Source organism: Meriones unguiculatus, chromosome 3 (assembly GCF_030254825.1).
Source record: "Meriones unguiculatus strain TT.TT164.6M chromosome 3, Bangor_MerUng_6.1, whole genome shotgun sequence".
NCBI lineage: Eukaryota > Metazoa > Chordata > Mammalia > Rodentia > Muridae > Meriones > Meriones unguiculatus.
The window spans coordinates 52,615,027-52,638,164 of NC_083351.1; the positions used below are offsets into that span (position 1 = coordinate 52,615,027).

The window sequence follows — 23,138 nt, forward strand, 5'->3', positions numbered from 1 at the left end:
GTCTCGCCAAGGCCTTCAAACGGAGGGCCTCCATCATTTGTCTCCTAGTGTTGGAGTGTAAGCACATGTCACCTGCTCCCCTGGCCATCTTGATTTAGACAAATTTCTGGATTAACTTAGTCTGTGACCTCTGTGATGGTACTCAGGAAGGAAGGTACCAGCCTTATTTCTGTCTGTTCTTAATCTATAAGGCATTCAGTTCCTGGCTTTTGCAATTCCCTGCAACGGACTCCAATCTTGCTGTGACTGAAAATAGAGGTGTCAGCTGAAGCAGGCTACAAATGGCCAACAGATCAGCATCCCAAATCATTTCCAAAATCCAAATAAACTCTCCCGAATGGAAATCTGCCCTTATCCCTATTTTCGATCTCCAGGAGGCAATACATGTTTTGCTCATTATGAATCATTCCCTCCGTCCCTTTCTACTGAAGCCAAGAAGAGAAGTGTACTTAGAAGCTGCCTCTCTGGCTCTGCTCACAGCACAGCATATGACATTAAGATCATCCCGTGCTTTCTCACGTGAAAACATCTGAATAGCACGACATCAACTCTTAGACCATTCTAAATATACAACCGAAAGTGCTTTATTAACTCTAATTCCTGCCTGAGCTACTTGTTCCCGGTCACTTCTATTGTTCTTCACAGTACCATTCTTTATAAACAGAGAGGGAACACTGAGACAAAACACCACAAATACAGTCATGCCGTCAGCAAGAGAGAAACAACCCATGAACCCTTAGATACCTTTTTTTTCCCCTATGATTTCTTTTTAAACAGTGTAGGGCTTTGGCAATAAACCATTTGTGCGTTCAACAAAAGCAGAAATTATTTGTAATGTGAGGGTTTTATGTCTGAACGTTTTAGATGCTACAATGACACTCAGAGCCTTCCATGTTCTGTGCATTTTTCCTGCCACTGAGCTCCATTCTTGGCCTAATTTCTTCTTATCATAGCTTATAGATTCAGTTAGATTTTAGCAGCATCTGACTACAGGCAAATATCTCTTCAGTTATATTTGCTGTGTTTACTCTTATGTTCATGAATCATAAATTGTTTCATAATTTTTATAATTGGAAAAATTACATTAATGGTCAACAATCCCACCTAATTGTTTTCCTTTGGTAAGTGGCCTTCACATGGGCGGACCATGAAACAGCATTTGAGCCTGTCTGTCTTGCCATGCTCTTTTGTTCTTAAGTTTAGTCAAATGTATGAGCTTTTTCCCTGATGAAAAAACTTCCTGTTTATTCATTCTTTCCTTCTCCCTACCTTCCTTTCTTTCTCTCCCTTTCTTTTGTATATGTGTATGTGTGAAGGAGAGTGCGCTTTTGAGTATTGTGAGAGAGAGAGGAGAGAGAGAGGGAGAGAGAGTGTCTGTGTGTGTGTTTATGTGCATTCCTGGGGACAGGACACAGGGCCCAATATATGAAGAGCATTGACTGCTGAGCTATTTCTATACCTCCCAGCTCTTCCCCTTCCTCCTTTTGCATCTTGTTCTCTATAAGACACTTAGGGGAGATTTGAACTCACTGCTTCCTGAGGCAGGCTGCTCTGCCCTCTCAGTCTCTCTTTTTTTCAGCCTTCTGGATAGCTGAGGATACAGGCCTGTCCTAGGAGGCCAAGTTATTGAAACTAAAAAAGGCTTGGATTTTCCTGCCAACATAGTTGAAGACAGTTGAGACAAAATTTTCATACTTTTAAGATATTGAGAAATATGTCAGGGAAGGAACCACAGGGGGGATACAAAGTGAATAAAGTGTAATTAATAAATTTTTTTTTAAAAAGAAGTATGTCATGGACACAGGGTATATCACAAGATAAACCTTCATACGTTGCTGAATGGATGGGCAAACTAAATAAGACCACTTTAGGAAACTCTGGCAGTATTCTATAAAGCTGAACATGGAAACTCCCTGACCTAACAAAGCCATATAAGAATAATAATAGTAGAACATTTTTGAATAATAATCTCAAATTGCAAACAACCCAAGATCTAAAATATAAGTAAATAGAGATAAATATGTAGAAATTAGAATATTCTACAGCAAGAATTCTTGTGTAGGCACAACATATAAATGAATCTCAAAAACAGCATGGAATGAAAGAATCTTAGTCACAGAAGTATTCTTAAGGATATATCATGTGTTTTCATCTATGTAAATATCTGCAGCCTGCTAAACTGATCTAATATAGAATCTGAATTGTGATTAACAGGGGCAGGGATAGGGATGGACAATAATTAGAAAACAGTTTCATTGGTGAGCCCAAGTAGTTTAAAGGTACCCACCTGGGATAGGATGAGAAGGCTGTGAGCAGAAATAAGGCTAAAGCAATGGAAGGAGAGGGACTGTGACCACAGAGAATTCCAACCAAAAGAAGAGAGGACAGCGAATTCTATCTCTAGCATCACAAATAGGATGAACAGCTTGATTCTGTCAGTCTGTTTCAGTTCAGCCATTCTGGTGGGAGGTAGCATATATTGGTATTATTTGTATTTTCTTAAGAACTAATGACTCAAGCATCTATTTATTGTTCAACAATTATGATATTCTCTTCTCAGAAGGACTGAGTAAGTCCTTCAAGAACTCTGCTGAATCTTGCCCCAATTTTAATTGGGTTGAGTGTATTTTACCTATTGTTTTTATAGAATCAATACATTCTAAATGTAAGGCACTTATTCATGTCTGTACCAATTATTCCTCGACTATTTCTTTGACTTATTCATGTATACTTAGCCAACAGCATGCCATCTTAATGACTGACACTTTATAGTAAGTCTTAATAGCTGGAAGTATGTATTCTCTTTTAATTCTTAATACTGCTTCATTACTCATAGCTCTTTGCATTTCCATTTAGATTTTGGAGAAATTTTATAACTTTCAAGAAAAGAAACTGACTTAGGTTGGAACTGCCATGAAAGCTATAAATCACATTGAGGGAAAGTATCATTTTCATAATCCTTTAATTGGTAATAACATATGACCCCATTTAATATCATTGAGCTCCATTTGCTTTAAACATTTGCATTTAGGTTCAGAGGCTATATTTAGTAGTAATTTTTCTTAGGAAAAACTTCAGTTAATTCATATAAAGAGTTAAGAAATGTTCCGTTTTTGCTGTTCTCTAGAAGTGAGTGTTTGCATAAGACTAGAATAAATTTCCTTAAAATTTTCAAATATTTTATTACTAAAGCAGTATAGGTTTGGGGTTTAATTTCTGAGGAGGTATTTACTTGTTTTGCTTATTTAAATATTAGATAATAGATTGTTATAATCTGTGCCTTATTCGTAAATGACGTTCTTAAAGATTAGTCTCCTTCTCTAAGTTGCCCAAGTTATGGACATAAAACTAGAGTAATAACAGCTTTATATTATCTCAACATCTTTGTCTACAGTAGTGACTCTTATTTTCCCTGATATCCTTAACTTGTGTTTTCTCTTGTATATTCCTTGATTGGTGTAAGTCTTTACCAATCATAGTAACATCTTCCAGAAACCTGTAAATGTTGTCTTTATTTCAGATGAGAAAATAAAATGAGAGCCATAACCAGGCTTTACTAATGCATGGCTTGGGCTGAGCCCAGAGCATTTCTATCTAACTATCCATAGGCCTAGGTCTGGAAGCTTCTAGCCTCCATACAATCTAATCTTCTGCACCCTGGACTGTGAAGGCTTCAGATTCTAGCCTCTGTCTGCTGCTAACCTAGGCCTAGAATATTTTTAGCTTCTGAAACTTACTGCTGAATCAATTCATCCTTTCTAGCTCTTTCTGCCCTCTGGCAGTTTGGTTTAACTCAGCTATTCCGGCTCAGACTCCCCTCCACGCTGACTGATTCAAATTGGCTACTCTCTCCTTCTGACTGAATTGCCCTGATTGGAAAAAAGAACTGCTTCTGAACGCCACAAACTGAACTGCACGAACTCAACTGCCTTCAACTGCACTCCTGAACTCTACTGTACTGTCACCACTAATCCTCTCACTCTCTATTTGTGTGCTGTTCTTAGGTAGCTTCTCTTTCCTGTCTGTCCTAGTGAGAGTTGGGCATATCCTATCTCTGATTCACTCTGTCAAATCTTTCTCTGATTCATCACTTTGTCTGCCCCTCAATTTTGGGAGAGGGGGAGATTAAAGGTGTGTACTAAGGGTATGTCTATATTCCATCAGCTTGGGTTACACAGACCTAGGTCTTTAGATGGGATCCCTTGTCAGAGTAGCCATGTTGCTGGGTTAAAATTCCTCTACAGAAACCACACTGGATGTTCTCAAATACCAAATTTGTATATCTTTTTCTCTTTGAATTCTGATCATGGTTTTGCATCCCTGATCCCTGACTGCCTCATGACCTGGCCTGCACTCACGCGGCCCTAGCCTCAGTGCTAGGAGGTTCTTAAAATGGTTAGCTCTGGAACATGACCATGGCTATTGTGCTTTCACGAGCCGTGATTCAGGATTTAATTTACTGATTATTTTCTGGTTTCCTGAGTTGGAAATTTAAAGCTACCACATACATTTAAAGTGTGAATTCCCCTCTGGGTGCTGATCCAGCTCGCCGGCTGCGTATGCTGCATCTTCGTTAGCATGGCTGCTCATCTTCAAACACTTTTCTGTTGGATGGAAATGTCTCCCATCTAGCTTATTTTTAGGCGGCATGCTTGGTTTTCAACTATTTGGAAATTCCTTAGTGATAGTTCTACTACTTAGCCTTAATTTAGTTTGATGCTGGTCAGAGCATATATAATGATTCCAATCCTTTGATATTTACCCAGACATACTTTCTGGCCAAAATATATTCAGTTTTCTTAGATGTTCCATAAGCAATCTAAGTGACTCACGCACATTTTAAAGGTCTCAGTGGTTGGGTGTATCACTCTATGTTTGTCAGTTAGGCCAGTTAGTTAATCATAGTTTTAAGTCTTTTATTCACACTTTTTTGTGAAGTGTGTATATGTTACATGTGTGCGCACACGTGTAAGTGTGTATGGCCATGCAGAGGACAGAGGACATTTTGTGTCTTCCTCTTTCCTTCTCCACCTTAGTTTTTAAGACAGGGTCTCTCAGGGAATTTGAAGCTCACTGTTTTGGCTACACTGTTTTTCACTGTGCTAGCTACTACGCCTATGTTACCGAGGAGTTATACGGTGAGGGCTGGTAATGAGAGGAGGGCGTGCCACAATCCCAAATGAATCCAAAATCTTCCAGGGTCCTTCAGAGTTTACAATTAATTCCAACAGCTTGTTTTCCTTGAGCTGTCTATTCAATGCAAGACAAGTTACAACTCTAGCTAACTCCACTTTTATTAATGTCTGAACTCTACCGGGCAATTCCGTCTTTTAAGCAAAGTTAACAACTTCTGATTACACATCCAATCCAGCAGCACGAGAGCCACTGAGGCTGCCTCTGGCTCAACAGCTTTCCTGTCTCCAGAAAGAGATTTTCACCTTTGTGCCCAGAGGCCTTCCTTCCCACTTGACTCAACCCAGGCTTCCAGCTTGATACCCAGGGATGGTGCTGAGGCGTCACGTTATCACACCCACATCTTTTAATTGAGGCACCCCCAGAAGCAGGCACACACTCAAAAGGAAATCACTTATTTGCTCCTAGCAACTGAAGGAAGAGCCAGCATTAAAAACAGTAATCCCAAAGAACTTTGGGACCTTAAACACATCCTGTAACCTATCTCCCAACTAAATATTTATACTCAAATAAAAAGCATTGTTAGGACCCTTTCATCTGGAAGATTAAGCTTCTACTTTAAATTAAAGATCTGATATACAACCTCTTTCATGGCTGTTTCAGGCATCACCAGAGCCAAGGGTTTGTGTTCCCTTGGCTTCCCAGCATAGCGGAGTTGACCGAGGTCACAATTTAAGGTTCATTTTCCACATGTGGAGGACTAATAAAGAGCACATAAGTAGTTTTCAGATAGACAAGGCTATCTGGGAAGGAATGCTCTATGTGCACACTGCTAGTTAAAAATATGCTGAGTCCTCTGCAATTACTGTGTTTGGGGGAAAGGCCGAACACTAGGTCAGATAAGTAGTGTGGTTTGCTCTTTGCAAGGCACAGCCTGAGATGATATAAAAATAATTATATGCACAAACCAGACTTTTCCAAACTGCTTATTCAGTTTCTAGGTCAGTATAGCTGGACAAATCCTCTGGAACTCAAGGTTTAGGGCGGCCCATGAACGGCTAATTTGCACGTATTTCCTCTATGTACTGCTCCATCTCTTCAAACCTGATGCTCAGTCCTCTTCCTCTGGAGACCTTTACGCCTAGTAAGGACAGTTAAGTCAGAGGACATCAAAGCCATGCTGCTGCAGAAATTGAATTGAACACTAGCTCAATTACCGTGTGACTAAAACTTCAGGCTTCACACACAATCTGGTACTCAACTGCTTGCAACTCAGCGTAGCACAGGGCAAGCAGCAGGACTGTATTATTTTCATGACTATAACCCGTTCCATAGAACACAAGTGATTGCCCTTCTCTCCAGTTTAACTAGCTCTTCATCCTTTGTATTTTTTTTAAAAAAAGGTATAAGTTTTGTCTTTAGGGAAGGAAATTTGATACATCAGTCAGCCTTTGTGAGAGCTAGATTACATTAGCCGTCTCAGAAATTTAGAGCAGCGCCCATCCTAAACCAACACACATTTAACCTTGCTCACAGAAGAGCTCATGAAGACGAGAAAGCCCAAGTACACTGTAAGCACAGAGGGGAATGGGGACAAATTGTTGCCAGAGAGAAATGAAGAGGTAACAGACAAACAAAACTGATTTCGTAACAGACCTGAAGAATTCCACACTGAGACAAAAGACAGTTTTAGGAGATTTGGTCAGGGAGTTTAAAAATGGACACGTGTTGGGGAGGGGGTGGGGAGAGGCCTCTTGGCAGGTTGCCAAGCTCATCAATTATCTCATTCCTGCTGGGATTTCCACCTACCCCTGTGTACTCCACCAATTTCCCCAATCCTAATTGTCTTTTCCTTTCTCTCAGATATACTGCAGAGTCTCCATGTCTCTGGAAATTAATCACTATTTGAGAGATTAATTGGAATTTTAAGGTTATTAATTGTAATTTCCTCTTCATCTGGCTGTTTTTTAAGGGAATCTACAGGACTCCTGGAGCTGCCAAAAGGTATATTAGAGAGAAAGAGAAAAACTCCCCACCCCTCTCTGAAATGTTTGAGTGACCTTGTCAGTTATTATACCTAGAGAATTACTTAGACTTAGTTATAAGGATTTAAGAAAAAAAGAATGGTTCACATAATAAGATAGACTATAACTATTAAAATGTCCAGCGATATCATTTCCACTCTCAACTGCCTTGCATTCAAAGTAAATCATTTAAAGAAGAGGAATCAATTATTTAAAAGCTAAAGAAAGTCAGTACCTAAAACTTTTCCCCATGCACTGTGGTCATTTGAAGTTTTCTTTCCCCTGGGAATGGAATCCTGGCCTGGATGCCACAGAAATGGATGTGCACACACACAAAACACAAAGCTTTGCACTCCAAGCACATCCTTGGCCTGGAATGACACATCAACAAGTATTTTAAGCCATTTTCAAGACATGTTTACTTTATTATTCTGTGTGTGGGAGTATTTTGCCTACGTGCATACATGTGCACACACGTGCCTGCTCTCCTCCAAGGTCAGGAGAGTGTGTCAGGTCCCCTTCGACTGGAGTTACCAACAGTTGCGAGCCACCACGTGGGAGCTGGGAATTGAACCTGGGTCCTCTCCAAGAGCAACAAGTGTGCTTAAGCTCTGAGCCAATTCTCCAGCCCAGCAATGAGTATTTTTAATCGTCAGTAAATGTCTCCTAGCATAACATAAACACTGTATTGCAAAGGTCAAAGCTTGGGAGACAGCCTTAGAGGTACGTGCTGATTTTAATAAAGCATGCTTTACGGCAGGGAGCTTCAGGCCTGGTTCCAGGCTAAAAAGAGGTCATTAATCCAGACATCTAGGAGGTGTCTCCAAACTCTGACACTTACAGAAGCCCAGACAATGAGAAAGTGGGAGTGCCCTATCTAACCAGAAGAAGTACTCCTGCCAGGGAAAGTGGAGGAAGTGGCCAGCTTCCCCTTGCAGCCTGTGTCCTGAGCCTAGAGGCCATACCTGCGCCATCATGTATAAGGGCCTCCAAGTAAAACGTCTGCTGGCATCTATGACAAGATACAGAAGCCAACAGAAACTCGGGCAAGTTCTGAGCCATCTGTAGTTCACAGCTGCTGATGACTTCCCAAGTTCTGTGTAGTGTGGCAAGGCCCACTTTCACCCTCACTCTTTGGGTTGTGAACTTTTTTAGTGAAGTTAATGGCTTCATTCATTCATTCATTCAGTCAATCAGTCAGCTTTCTTTTCTCTCACTTAAAAACATTTTAATAGCCTATGATGCAGTAGTCTTTCTGCTAGTAGCTGGTGACTCCAGGGTCGCTTCCTTCACAGAGTGACACTTGACTGAGAACACTCCAACTAAGCAGTTACAAATGAGCTACTGCCTATTTCTTTTTGTCCTTAGAGTCAAGCAAGGCTGGCACCAAACACTTTCTCAATATATAGGAGAGAGAGAAAGAGAAAAGGAACAGGAAAGAAAAGTTAGGCAAACATCCAGCCCTTGCCACCTTCCTGATAATTTTTATAGATGAAATATTTGAGAAATTTAATCAAGTGAATAAGGGATAGTCAACAGTAAATTATCACATAGCATATACTCAATTATAGAAAGACTCCTTTCTCTCTCTTAAATTACAACTCTTAAACATATTCAGATGTGGCTGTGAACCTCATCAAGCTATTCTCTGGCCAAGTCTTTCTTTGTGGTTAATGATGGGGCAGAGAGAAGGTGAATGCTCCTGACTGATGGACATATAAGATTATGGAATAGAAAGGAAGAATTCCATAAGAGCTGGGATGAACTTGGAGGCTCCTGTCACCGGCAATGGCAATTGAGAAAGCCTACCCTTCCTAGGAGAGATGAGGTTTCCTAGAAACGTCAGCTAATGTTGCAACATATGTCCAAAAGGAAGCAGCAGGCCAGGAGGTCGAGGGAGAGGTTCCTCCAATGTCCACACAGGACAGGAAGCAAGGCATTAACAAAAATGCAAGGATATCTGGGTGCCAGGAAACAGGCTAGGTCACTGGGCACTACAGAAATGAATAAGGCCAGTGCCTTCCCGATTATTCAAGAGCCATGGGACAGGAAACTGAATCTCAGCATAGATGAAAGTACAAAGGGAGACAGGAGTGAATTGATGTATTTGGTGGCGAGGAGTGAAAGCATTTACTCCTCAAGGAAGCACTGAGAAACACTACCTCCAGTACCAGAGGGAAGAAAACATAGCCACAGCTTCCCTCTTCAAAGGCCACTCGTTTCCCACGACAGACAAATGAATAAAGACATAGCTGGTCAGACTTTTTGTGAGAGTGCACACAAGATAGAATAACAATCATAAGAATGCATTCTCCTCTCTTCTCCCCTCCCTTTCTCCCCTCCCCACTTCCTCTCTCCCCACTTCTCTCTGTTACTACCTGAATATTTACAGATGCAATGTTGCCAGGCCTGAGAGTTGTTTGAAAATAACCCAGGGCATGGAGTAGGATGTAATCAAGATTAAGGCTAAAAGTTTGTCTTTGTGTTCCAATATGTGAAAATGTTCCACAACAAAACCACACATACACAAAACAAACAAACAAACAAACAAAAAAACAGGAGCTGGTAACAAAAGCCTACCTATATGTAGAAAAAGATGAAAAACTTAAACAACAATCCAATAAAATAATGCTATTTAGTGCATTGAGTTTAAATATAAACAAAAGTGTTTTGAAAACTATGATTATATGATCATGAGGCCTCCATGTGCCATGTGTACCACATTCATGCTCTGAGAAGGCAAACTGTGTTTACATGTTGTTGGGGTACAAGGACAATTTATGAGGTTTCTAAAATGCCAGCTACCACCCTGTAGTGGATTATGACATCAAATCGGGGGCCCTGACTAATTTTTTCTTAGTTCTTTGAGAATGCTGTACAATGAATTTTGATCATATTCACCAACCCCCACCCCAACCCTTCCCAGATCTACTGCCTTATCCTTCCATGAGTTTTTGTTCCTCCCCCCCCCCATTAAGGTCAATTTCTGCTGTGCACCTTCCTCTGCATGGTGCCTGAGTCACCAGAGGCTAAACTCTTTGAGGACACTGACCCTTCCTTTCCCAACAGCTAACAACGAGTTTTTAAATGAATGAATACTAATACAACATGAAAAGCAATACTATACCATTTTGTGCTATGAAAGCATTTTCATGGGTATGGACACCCATGTATGTATGTGTGCACATGCATGTTGTGTCCACTCGTGGCACTCTCCTCTAGAACTGTCACACTTGTTGTAGAAACCAGATTTCCTGCGAGGCCCCCTGAGACCAGCTCTGATTTGTCTCTGTCCTGCTTAGTCCCATCAACCCTGCACTCCAGATCACTGGCATTGTTCCTGTTCCTGCAATACTTCAGGTGCATTCTCCCATGAGCCTCAGCGATTGCTGCTCTGAGCCTTGTATGACTCTTTCTCCACATTAGATGCAATGGTTCCTTCATTTTCAAATGTAACCTTCTCAGCAAAGACTCGCCCATGCCTCTTGCCTTCCCTATTCACCTCTCTGGTTTATATATATATATATATATCCTATGCCATTTCTTCTGTTTACTGTCTGCCTTTAAATCCCCAAGATGTCCAGAATGTTTTCCTGCTTAATTCACAGCAGTATTTTCTTTAACACCTAGAACAGGCTTTGCATTTGTGCAAGCGAATGGACTGCGATGTAAAATACATGGGTTGGTGTGGGTCACATAGGCTTGTGTGCCACTGCCTTGGAGCACCCTGGAGGCAGCTCTGAGGTACCCGACATGAGGAATGAGCCCTTCACATCTCACAACTGGGTGCTGCCTATGGAAACCGCTGCATGAAGCCTGTGAGGGTATGGCTGGAAGTTTAAAACAGTATTGCTCCTTTAAGCAACCCCCACGGCATCACAGATTGGAGAGGGGAAATAGGCAGTCAGAAAATCATAAAAATTTCAAGACCTTCTCAGACGATCTGGCCTGACCTAATCATTTCACCAAGGAGCATCAAAGTTACATAATGGCACTGTCATTTGCCCTAGGGTACACAAAAAGTAAATGCTGAGCTAAAACTAGTGGAGACTTGAGTCATGTGACTCTCCACCAAGAGATCTTAACTCGGCCTGGCCTGCCCTAAAAATTAGAACTAGGAACATCTCCCCACAAGCATTCTCCCTGCTCTCTTTGGCTTAAAAGTCACCTGGATGTCTTTGTGTAGTTAGGTGCCAATCACCTCTTCCAGGAGAGCCCCAGCAATTTTGCAAGAATCTCTATTTTTAAAACAAAGAGCTGCTAATGATCACTATTTCTCATAAATGAAAGCCTTAAAAATCCTTGCCATAGCAACCGAGAGAGGTAGACTCATCTACTATTATCCCGTGACGTTCTAATAATATAGTCCCAGTGTACGTCAGACCCGGGGGTGCTAGTATGCCAGGAATCAAAACTTTTAACCCCAACAGTTCCATTTTTCATTTGCAGGAACAGGTCTGACCACTTTCTGCATCAATAGGTCTACATTTTCCAGAGCCATGGGCTAAGAAATGTACCCCAGAGCATTAACAAGAGAAAGTGGTCCAGTGAAAGCTATAGATCTCCTGACGTCTGTAGAGAACAAAGCAATTTCTCAGGCAGTGACATTAACACAGAGTAGATGGCTGGAACTGCTTCATCCTCAGCTAAGAGATGGCAAGCTCTCTCCTCTGACCCTGAAAGGTCATTAGAACTGTGTCTCTGAGATGCCTGTCATAGACTTCTTGGTCCCCACTGTCTTTAACAGAACCCTCTTCTGTCTAGCCTATTCTCATCCCAGAAAGAGGTTTGAACTGGATGAAGAGCATCATGGGAATCCTGCTTCCTTGTCTGTGATGAGTTTACAGCTAAGTATATGACAACATTGTAGCTAATGAGGAAAGGGAACATTGCTGTTTGCTGTAAGCACCGATGTTTATATAGATGTTTATATTCCATAGAGCCAGTGGGGAAAAACAATTAGATACAATTACAAGAGAGTTGTCATCCTGACACCAGAGTGAGGCTAAAGGAAACATTTGCCCATGAGGAAGGAAGGGCTGAATAAGACAGTGAGAGGTCACAGTACACAGATCTGCATGGGAGTGAAGGTGTGGCACTCTGTCCCATATGATTCTTGCACCCTGGTCAGGAAGAAGTGTTGTGCATGTGTTAAACATGCTGTCGTCTTCCTGAGATGATCTTCAGTGGGCGGTGAGTCCCAGGATTCTTTTGTTAGAGAGAACTCAGCCTGTGGCTTTAGGAAGTAGGAGAACCTATGTATGCAGTGAGAGATCAGGGCAGTGGCAAAGGTCAGCAGGGAATACTGCATGGCCACTTGTGTGCTGTTGTCCTGAGGGATTAAGAGAGGGCAGCCAGATTTCAGCCCAGGGAGAACACAGGACAGACACCTCCTTTTTTGGATGCCAGGAAACATGCCTATGAGACCGTAAGTTAAGAACTGACAAAGATTTTCAAGTCCCAGGGACATTATTGCTGACACCCTCGCTCCAGGCCAGACTGACAGCCTCTACACGAAGAGCAAGAGGAGAATGTCTCTGCAAGCCAGAACTGGAAAGCAGCAGGTGCCTGAAAGACGCTCATTAATTGCAGTCAGTAGCATAAATTGTACGGCTCTAGAAATGCTCTGGTTAGTGCTGATTCATATTTTAGATGTGATTTGGATGAAACATTTTTCTTGGCTTGTTCAGGATAAAAGTCAACACTATCAGGACACCCAAGAAAGCTATTACCCTGCAACATTTTAGTTTTTCTAAGAAAGTATTTATGGTAAAATACTGTGATCATACATGATCAAAGGGTGCTGGCTCTTTTGAGGAGAAATAACAAAAAAGGCAGCCGATGACGACGATAGCGTTACAAACATCTGCACAGACAAGAAGACGTCGTAGGGATGTCTACACACACAGCCTTCTCAGGAGAGCAGAAGCAGCAGAGGCACAGCTGTGTCAGTAACCACCCAGGCTAGCAATGGCCCAGAGGGACACACAGCTCTGGTCTCCAGGGTTTGGAAAGCTGGAAAAATCTAACTAACTAGTCATGGAAAAAATAAAATAAAATAAAACACGTTAATTGCTTGTCCAACACTGGGAAAAGACTTCTGCTCTCCCTGTTCTTTAGTGGGAAGGAAAATGTTCTTGCTGTTAGGGGAGGAGAGGAGTGAGGCATTTGTCCAGTGGACGCTGAATGACCAGTCTCCATGGTCTAGTCTCAGGAGATGAACAACTGGCTAGAGAACAAAAATGAATGTGGATATAAATGGGATATGAGGCCCCAGATTGGTCTGTAATTTGTAATTTCGGCTGTTCAGGAGAGTGAGACAGGACTGTAGGCTTGTGGTCACTTTGGACAACTTGGTAAGGCACAATTTCAAAATAATAGTTAAAAAGTGGTCTGGGGATATAGTTCAAAGGATGAGTGCATGCCTAGGATGCAGGGGTCCCCAAGCTCAAACCCAGTACCACAAGGAGGAGAGGAAGAGAAGAAGAAAGGGAGAAAAGGGGAGGGGGAAAGGAAAGGGATGAGTGCATTCCTAGGATGCAGGGGTCCCCAAGCTCAAACCCAGTACCACAAGGAGGAGAGGAAGAGAAGGAGAGAGGTAGGAAAAGGAGGAAAGAGGAGGAAGAAGCACCACAGTATGACATGTAAATGATCAGTGCTGTGGGCCTAAGTGGCTCCAATGTGGTTACTAGCATCCTGTCCAGAATGGATTTGTCCGTGGATTTTTTTCCTACAGGCTTACTTTGTGAACACTTTGCCTTCTTGTTTTGTTGTTGCTCTTTTGGTTTGGGTTTGTCATTGTTTTGTTGAGACAGGATCTCCTTTATAGACCAGGCTGGTCTTGAACTCACAAAGACACGTCAGGCTCTGCCTCCCAGGTGCGGGGATTAAAAGCATGTGCTACCATGCCTGGTCCTCATTTTTATTATATTATTTTTTGGCAGTTAGAAAAGTAATAGCTTTGATGTTATACAATTAAAAGATAAGTAACAGCTTTAATGGATACAATTAAAAGATACAATTCATCTGCTTAAAAAAAATGCAAAAATTTAATGACTTACCCTGTTTTTACAGATATCTGCAACCATTACCACAGCTAAATTTAAATAATTTCATGTCCCAAAAGACAATTCCTATCTATCTGTAGTGGCTCACTTTCCTCTCCAACCCTCAGGAACAGTGTTCTGAGTCTATGATTGTGTCTCCCATCCTCGGTCTCCTGCAGTCTTCTGTGAATGGCTTCATTCACTCACCACGATGTTTCTCAGGCTCATCTTGTAACAGGTAAATTGCATCACTGTGTTTACTTTTCCCAAGTGTCCACTATTCACTTTTGCAATGGGCTTGTGAAACGCAAATCAAGTTAGGATGTCCTGGTTCGGAAAAGCCGGTTTGCTTTTGTTGGGAGTGTACTGATACAAAGTACTCCTTTGTATATTCCTAGTTATATTTGTATTTTATGAATTTAAAGAAAACCAATTTTCTAAAAAAAAACCACTGAAGCACAAGTCAATGCGAGTACACGTGGGTACTCCTGTGACAGACTGCCTTACATATAAATATTCACTCCTCACACCTAGTTACTGAATGACTTCTGCATGGGAGACATTACTCAAAACTGTAGCTTTAGCACTTAAAAACAAACAAACAAACAAACATAAAAATTCAGAGTAGTGGACTGGAAGAAGACAGAGAACGGATGAAGAATCCAGGGAAGAATGAGGAAAAATAATGCTCCTAAGTTGGGTAGTAGCATCCTGATCATTGCATTGCAGGGTTCACAACAGCAGGTCCACTGGAAAAACTCTTTTACATGTAGAAAGTTCTCTGGGGACAACTGTTTGACTTTACGATGCTACAAAAGTGATGCACATTCAGTAGACTATACTTTAAAGTTTGATATTTTTTCCCCTGAGGTAGATAGTCTCCATCAACGTAGGGCACCAAGCCACAAGCCCTCATCATCCACATGATCCCAGGATGGAAGCAGGACAACGTTGTTAGTAATGTGATCGCAGTATGGGAGCAGGGCTGTGGCCGCAGCCACGTGATCCTAAGAGGGACTCTGCCAGCAGCAGCACTACACTAACGCTGTGTTGCTAAGCTCTGGTGCTCAGGTACTTTGGACGCATCCCATGCGTGGTAGTTTAAATGACAATGGTCCCTGTAAACTCACAGAGAGTGGATGAGGAGGTGTGGCCTAGTTGTAGTGGGTGAGGTCTTGTTGGAGGAAGTGTGTCACTGGGGGTGGGCTTTGAGGTCTCAGAAGCTCAAGCTAGGCCCCATGTCATTCTCTCTTCCTGCTTCCTGCTGATCCAGATGTAGAACTCTGAGCCCCTTCTCCAGCCTGCATGCTGCTATGCTTCCTGCCATGATGACAATGGACTAAACCTCTGAAACTGTAAACAGCCGCAATTAAATGTTTTCCTTTACAAGGGTTGCCTTGGCCATGGTGTGTCTTTACAGCAATAAGAAATTCTAACTAAGACATCATGCTTTCACAATTTATAATATTTTACATTTACAAATGTGCTTATTTGGATGCAACCCATCATAAATTAAGAAGAATCTGCACTGCATATTAAATAGATGTTAACTTAAAAAAAAAAAGAGCCAGTCTTCTGGATAGGAAGACTGGCTCCTATCCAGTGGCATCCCTCAGAACCATCTATGCTGATTTAAAATGGCATTAGCAATGTGGGGTGCACACTGGCTGATGTGGTTCCGTTACATGGCACGGGTTTGAAAGCCTGTTGAAGAGGAGCTCGTCCGTGTATTAAGAAAAGGTGTACACAGACTTCACGTCCTGAGCTGGGTGATCACACCTCACCCAGGAAAGGAACCCACAAAGCCTCGTTCTAGCATGTGAATGTCTTGAGAGCACAGATTTGAATTTTTATTTTCCTATAAATTTTCAAATCTCTTTCAGAGACTCTTACAGATTCAGTTCTTAGAGTCTTAGTTGTCCATTTTATAGACAAGACACTGGAGACCAGGGAACAGTGCCCATTGCTAGTAGTGAAACCTTATCAAAAGTATTAGGTTCAGATGCATCCCACCTTTATTTACAAACCCCAAGAACCCATTGTTAGAAACAAATTTCAGGAACTCAGTGAAGAGCATGGGAAAGAACAGCGATCCACTGCATGGCTAGCAAATGGATGGGATTCATGACTGTGAAGAAACGTTGCTCAAACTCCAGATGGAGTCAGACACGTCTCCAGGAACCTCTGAATGACAGACTTCCACTCAGCTATTCATGGAAGGGAGATGCTGCAGGCATCTCCTGCCTGAAAAGCTGCCTTGCATTTTTCACAAAGCAGTCTGGTAGTACAGTAGCAGGCAAAGCTAAACACAGCTACAGCAATCAGCAGGTTCTTAGGGCAAGTGACATTCAAACCTCATCATGCCTTACATGTGTACTTGTCTAGCACTTGCTATGGCGGTTCCTAGCCATAACATGATATTAATTATCTCAGCAGAGCTTACAACACCCCTATCAGTTGATTTCTTTTTTCCCGTCAGAGGAAGAATTTATATTTGTGGGTGGGGGGAGGAATATAGGGTTAGTTTGGCTTTGGCAAAACCAGCATCGGACCCTCATGTGGTCAAAGTTCAGTCTCAGGGCAGGATAATGTCACAGAGAAAGTGAATTTTCTTGGTCGCTGAGTAGCTGCAATCCTAGATATTGATCACGAGGGAGGTGGCAGAGAGGGAAACGGGTATAAGGCAAGGAAGGCCCCAACCAGAAGCTCACAAGTCAAAGGACACATGCTGTGGGAGATACTACAGTGCCCTCTGCATATGAAAACCAGCAAATAATAAACACGCTTTAATGTTCCCAATGTTATCTGTGGGGACAAGCATTGTAAAACAAAATGGCTATTTTTTCCTATAATAAAGTGAATTTGAATGAGCAACTTAAATCAATATTAGACGGTGGTATTATGTGTATTAATATCTACACATCATTAGCATAATCCCAAGTGAATTCTTTCATTACTAAAAGTAATACTAGGCTTGACTTTTCATTTCCTTTGGTATTAACTTATATGCAATATAAATTTGGTTAGAAATAACTTTTGTTTGAAAGCTGATCTACTTTCATTCTCTGAGTAGACACAGACACAGATGTGTGTGTGTGTGTGTGTGTGTGTGTGTGTACGCACACATATACAGATTGACAGCAGGATGCTTCAGTCCAGAGACTATCAGAGCAGTGTTTTGCACACAGGCAGAGAGAGAGATGGGCCCCTTGTCTCTTCTGCCTCTCAAACAGTTTCAAAACACTTTCTTTGAAAGTGTGCACACAAACCTAACATACAGATGTGTAAAATCTGGCATTTCAGTGAATCCAAAACAAAACAACAGAAAAAGAAAAACCCTTCTATACAAGAATCTAATGAATGCCCAACCTCCTCTCCGTGTGGCACTTCAATTCAAAATCCATGTATAGATTCAAGAATAACTAATGGCGTCTTTAAGTCTGGGACTAAAATCCGGACCTCAGAACACGGGCTCAGTTGTTTTAATGGACTGGGCTCCACTTTCTGGAGAGCTTGTGGTGAGACCCGGGGTGTGCAGCAGAGGCTGTGCCTGGCTGTGTCCGTTTTAAAGGCTGGAGCAGGATCGCTCACCGGAGCCACCCAGGCCAGTCCTGTCTGCCGCAGAGACGTGAGCCACATACACAACACTAAATGCCCTACAGGTCATACTAACATTTCCAAATCAAGTGAATTTTATTTTAAAGTGTATCATTTTATTTAATCTAAATATCATAATTTGAACATATATTTAGTATTTTTGAAGGTTAATAGGATTTTTTTGTTCGTTTCTGTTATACTGCCTTTAAACCTGTGTTGGTCAGTTTTATGTTATCTCATCTTATGTTATCTTGACACAAGATAGAATCCTTTGGGAAAAGGAATGCTCAGTTGAGAAAATGCCTCCATAAGTAAGCCTGGCCTATGGAAACAGTGCCTTAAGGATACAACGGACTGATACACACATGAACTCACAGAGACTGTGACAGCATGCACAGGGCTTGCACAGGCTCAAGCCTAATGGGATCCGAGGATTGATAGTAGGAAGTGCACAGAGGATCCTACCCGCAACCAGTAAGCTATCTGCAATTGACACCTACTGGCAAAGGGAAAGCCCTTTTTCTCCAGTGGAGTCTCATTGGGATCATCAACCACACTCCAGGGTAGGCCCAGCGCTCAGGAGCAGTTGGCCAACACAAATGAACTCGATGTTTTTGTGAACGCTTTTGTTTCATTTCGCTTTGCTTTGGCACACTTCAACTTACTGATGTTTTGTTTGTTTTTATTTTCAGTTTTGTGAGTTTTGTTGTTGTTATTGTTTCTTGTAGTTTTGTTTCATTTTTGCAATTACGAAAGTTGAGTGGGTTCGGTGGCTGAGAGGAGTTGGGATGGAGAGGAGAAATGATGAAAACATATTGTATGAAAAAACTGTTTTCAATTTAAGAAAAATAAAAGATTGGCCTATAAAGCGAGTTTGTGAGGTGTTTTCTTGATTAATGATTGATGTGGAAGGGCTGAGCTCTGTTGCTCTGTTTTGAAACTATTTTATTTGAGGTGCCTTAAACCCTCTCCCTCCTAACTCTCAACCTTAGGTAGGAGAGAGAAGATTGGTAGGGAGAGGAAGCATATACCCCTTTACTTCTCCTGGCTATTTAGGGTCAATGGGTTCTTTTAGGGCTATACCAATTCTCCATCAACAGCAAAAGCAGCAAGTAGTCTCCTCCAATCCGCTGCATTGAAATGTTTCTATCTGTCTCTGAGCTGCCTCTGGTCTCTCCAAACTGCCACTCGACACAGGCCACATCAGGCTACATTGTCTTTCTCCAGACTCTCCTACTTATATCTCTCAGAGTCCTAGACCACACCTGTCTCCATGGTGCAGGAGGTAGGTCCTTACCAGCTGGCAAAGACCACACCCGGCAGGAGCTGTGGACAAACTGAAGCCCAAACTAAAATCCCACACTTGGGATTAAAACAAAAACATATTTTCACAACATAACTAAGTTTTTAAAGAAACCAAAACTTCCTTTACACAGCTCACTAGAGGTGATTACCAACCCTGGGCAGGTGATCCCTCACTGCATAAGAAAGCAGGCTGAGCAAGCCATAAGGAACAAGCTAGGAAGTAAGCAGCAACCCTCCGTGGCTTCTGCATCTGTTCCTGACCCCAGGTTCCCACCTTAAGCCCCTGCCCTGACTTCCTCCAGTGATGGTGACCTGAAAGTTGTAAAATGAAATAAATCCTTTATCCGCCCCCACCAAGATGCTTTTAGTAATCAATAATTCAGAGACTGACCATAATTCAATGACCCCCTAGCCACATGAAGCTGCCATGTCGATCAGGGCAGATCTAGGTCTGAGAAAGAGCCTGCTATAGGTGAATCTGCAATTTCTGCACGTTGATAGCGCAGCCGGAGACTGACTCCTGAAGCCATGTTCTTCCTTCCTACTCCTAACATAACCTCTTGGATTTATTCTTCAGAAATAAAGCCATTTCAAGGAAGAGCACTTTACGTTGCTACCATGGCACTCTCTGAAACAATAAGGAAGCTCTGGGTTTCATTTCCTTGAAACAGTGAGCACTATGAAACCGTAAAGGTCAACTACAGGCACTATGAAACCAAGGACCTGGGCCTCCAACAATGAGAGAATTGCATAAGATCACCACCCCAGTGATTCTGTGACTCACAGACCCTAGATCCAGAGTCTGAACTCCTCTAGATAAAGAACAGGCTATGAACATCACAGTCTTCAGAGTACTGGTTTCTGAATCCAGTGGTCTTTCTGACAGTCACTGATTGACCCTTTAAAGATGCCGTCCACATCCCCACTTCTGTTGTACCTGAAGGAGGTGGTTACAGACATTCAAGAAGAAAAAGTTCCTTTTCTTAGGAACTCTCAGGTTCCTGTATCTTATTGGTAGGCATTTCTTCCAACTCGAGTGAGCTTAAAATTCCAAAAACTAACCTGATTTTTTTTAAATACCCAATTCATTTGCATTGCCCTACAAGTGGGCCTGCTACAAAAGGAGCCTAGTTCTAGGCCAACAGTTTGCTGCTCAAAGTGCTCTCAGATACGATGGCTTAGATATACAGTCAGTCACATGCTGTCTGCCTATGCACAATTTTCCTATTTTCTTTATGATGCTTTAGAAGAAATACAATTGAGAGACCCAGACATTTACATTTCTAGACATAGCCATTTTATTCTTTGAGGCTGAAATTAAAGTCCGCTGTGGATTTTTTAATCAACATACCAGTAAGGAAACAACAGACTTTTTTTTTTTTTTTTGGAACTTGAATCAAACTTCAGGGCTAAAAGAAAATCACAACCATTTAAATTATTCTTGACATCACCGTCCTTTAACCATCATTCCACAGTTCTCGTCAAAGTCAAGGAGAAACTACTCTTTTAAAAAGCCAGCTTGCAAAATTAACTAGAAAACTTAAGCTAGAAATTCAAAGGAATCCAGATATATCGGAATGACATATGCTGGGACTTTTCTGTCCTCAGTTTGTTCATCTGTATTACTTAGTCCTCTGTCTAAGAACTATGTACACCTGTGTCATCCAAAAGGAGTTTTTTCCACAAGGATAGAAATGTGTGTTCATATACAGCAGCCACCGGCCATGTGTGCTTTGGAGCATTCAGATGTTCTAGAGGAAATGGGGGACTGGATTCTTTCCAATGTAAATGGCAGTAGCCACCTATGGCTAATAGCCACTGTGGTTAAAGCAGTGCAATCAGGACCTGGGGCAGGTTGGACTCACTCAAGTCTTAGTGCAAGGCCCGCCCATTTAAAATACAAAGCACTGCATGTCTTCTTCTTCTTCTTCTTCTTTTTTTTTTTTTTTTAAGTACCACATAATTAAGCAGAACATCGTCCATGAAGCCAGACAGGGGGGAAAAAAGTCTTCAGTAAATTCTCTAAGGTCGATGCTGCTACTCTTTGCTTTGAGCCAGGAAAAAGGCTGGAGAGTTGGTGTGTGGAAATTAGGACCCTAGAGAACAGTCAGCCACACTGTGACCTAGCTAGGTCCAGTGTACAGATAGTCCTGGGTTCATTGGACCTTGATCTTCACAGGCATCAAAGCTCAGGATCTGCTAAACAACCCCCAAGCTCTGCTGTACTCCAAACCTGCTCAGCCTGACTCATATTTATTAGTGGACAAAGGAGGATTAGACACTGGTTGTTTTAAATTAATAATTTATGCTGCTGATACCACATTGCAAAAGAGGTGAGGCCGGATGATTGACAGGCCTACCTGCTGAAACAAGGCAATGTTGCAACTAAGTCATACCATGTGACTAAATTCATAGATCAGCACCCACTATGCTGTGTGATTCATGGTGAGGAAGAAAGCTGGTTATCTGTACAAGGAACTAGTGGCAGCTCTCGCTGAGTCCTCAGCAAGAAGTGCTCTCATATGTCAATGGTCACGTCCTAGGCCGTTGGCTTCATTCCCTCTGAGAGACAATAACAGAAGTCCCTGGCAGAGCTGACTGCCTACGGGGCCGGTACAACCCTAACAGACCTGGCTTCTTCTCACCATGGCCAAGCTGAATAAACTCCTGCTGGTCACTCAGAGGTGCACAACTGCCTTCTGTTCCCACCAACCAGCATACACTGAGGCACAAGGGTCCACACTGATGCAGATCCACGTGAAGGACAGAAGGCCAGCCTTCCCTCCCACATGGCCTACGAAAGGGAAGGTGGGAAATGCAAATACACTCCTCAGAGACGACTGATTGGTGAGTGATAAGTGCATGTTACCAGTCATTTGCCAACCTAATGCTAGGACCGCTTTCTCTTTCCTTGTATATATCTTGGCAGGAACACTGATCTTTTGGCAGAAAATTCTTTCCCTGAACATGCCAATACAGCACTGTGCATCTTTTCCAACTAAATGTCCGGTTGCTGTTGCTACTGTGTAGGAACAACGGGAGACCCTGCCGAGTAGCAGATGGCACTCAAGGCCAACACTGAGGCCAACACTGAGGTCAGGCCCCAGGTAGCAGTTAAGAGTACACACTGTCCCAGTTAAACCCTATGCAGGCTGGCCTCGGAAAATACCTGATGTTTCCATCCCTCAAAAGTCAAACCAAGATGCTCACTTACACACCTCATGGTGCTAGGTGGGGGAATCAGTATCTCAGCAAAACACACAAATTAGTGTGCCAAATACCAAAAAGCTACATCCTCAGTCTTCTGCTGCCATGATAACACACTTGAGATACTTAGTAGTATCTCAAGATGCTTAGCTTATTTTGGCTCATGGTCTCAGAGGCTTCAGTCTGCGGTCAGTTTTTGGGTCCACTGTGAAGCAGAACCTCATGGCAGAAAATAGGTGGCAGAGGGGAAAGAGACACACCCTCAACTCATTAGGCCCTGCCTCCCAAAGGTCCCACCTCCTCCCTGTAGCATCAAGGGATGGTAACCAGTGCATCAACCTGTGACCTCTGCGGTTAAGATAAAAACCACAACAGATATGTTTGCTTAAGAAGATTGCCCTATTGGGCTCATTCAAGCTACTACAAGTGGCCAGTGGAGAAGAGTAAATTCAATCAGATGTGAAAAGGCCACCAAGGAAGGAGCTGGACCTCATGGGAGAGAATGGTCTCTCGCTCAGCATTAATCTTAGTTTTGCAACTTTTTAATTGTGATTCTTTTTTAACTCTAGTTTTTGTGCTTATGATTTAAAATAAAACAGATAGTCAACACTCCCTGCTAATATAGATGACTGTGACATTTATTACCAAGCAGCTCTCATTCAAAAGCAAAGCAACGTCTTCCACACATAACTGAATACCGCAGAAGAAATTTTCTGGTGTCCAAAGACCCAAAAGATTTCTCAGCGGTCAGGTCCACCTCTGTCATGGTTCCCCGGCGGAGATTGGATCCATGCAATGCCTAACTACACACACATTAGAGTTTCCC

The 23,138-nt window shown here is 42.2% G+C and overlaps 1 protein-coding gene across 1 annotated transcript in view; it reads right to left on the reverse strand.

Moving 5' to 3' along the window:
* Nucleotides 1–23,138, reverse strand: part of Chn2 (chimerin 2) — a 267,306-nt gene that overhangs the window by 239,259 nt on the left and 4,909 nt on the right. The gene's annotated exons all lie outside the window — the stretch shown is intronic.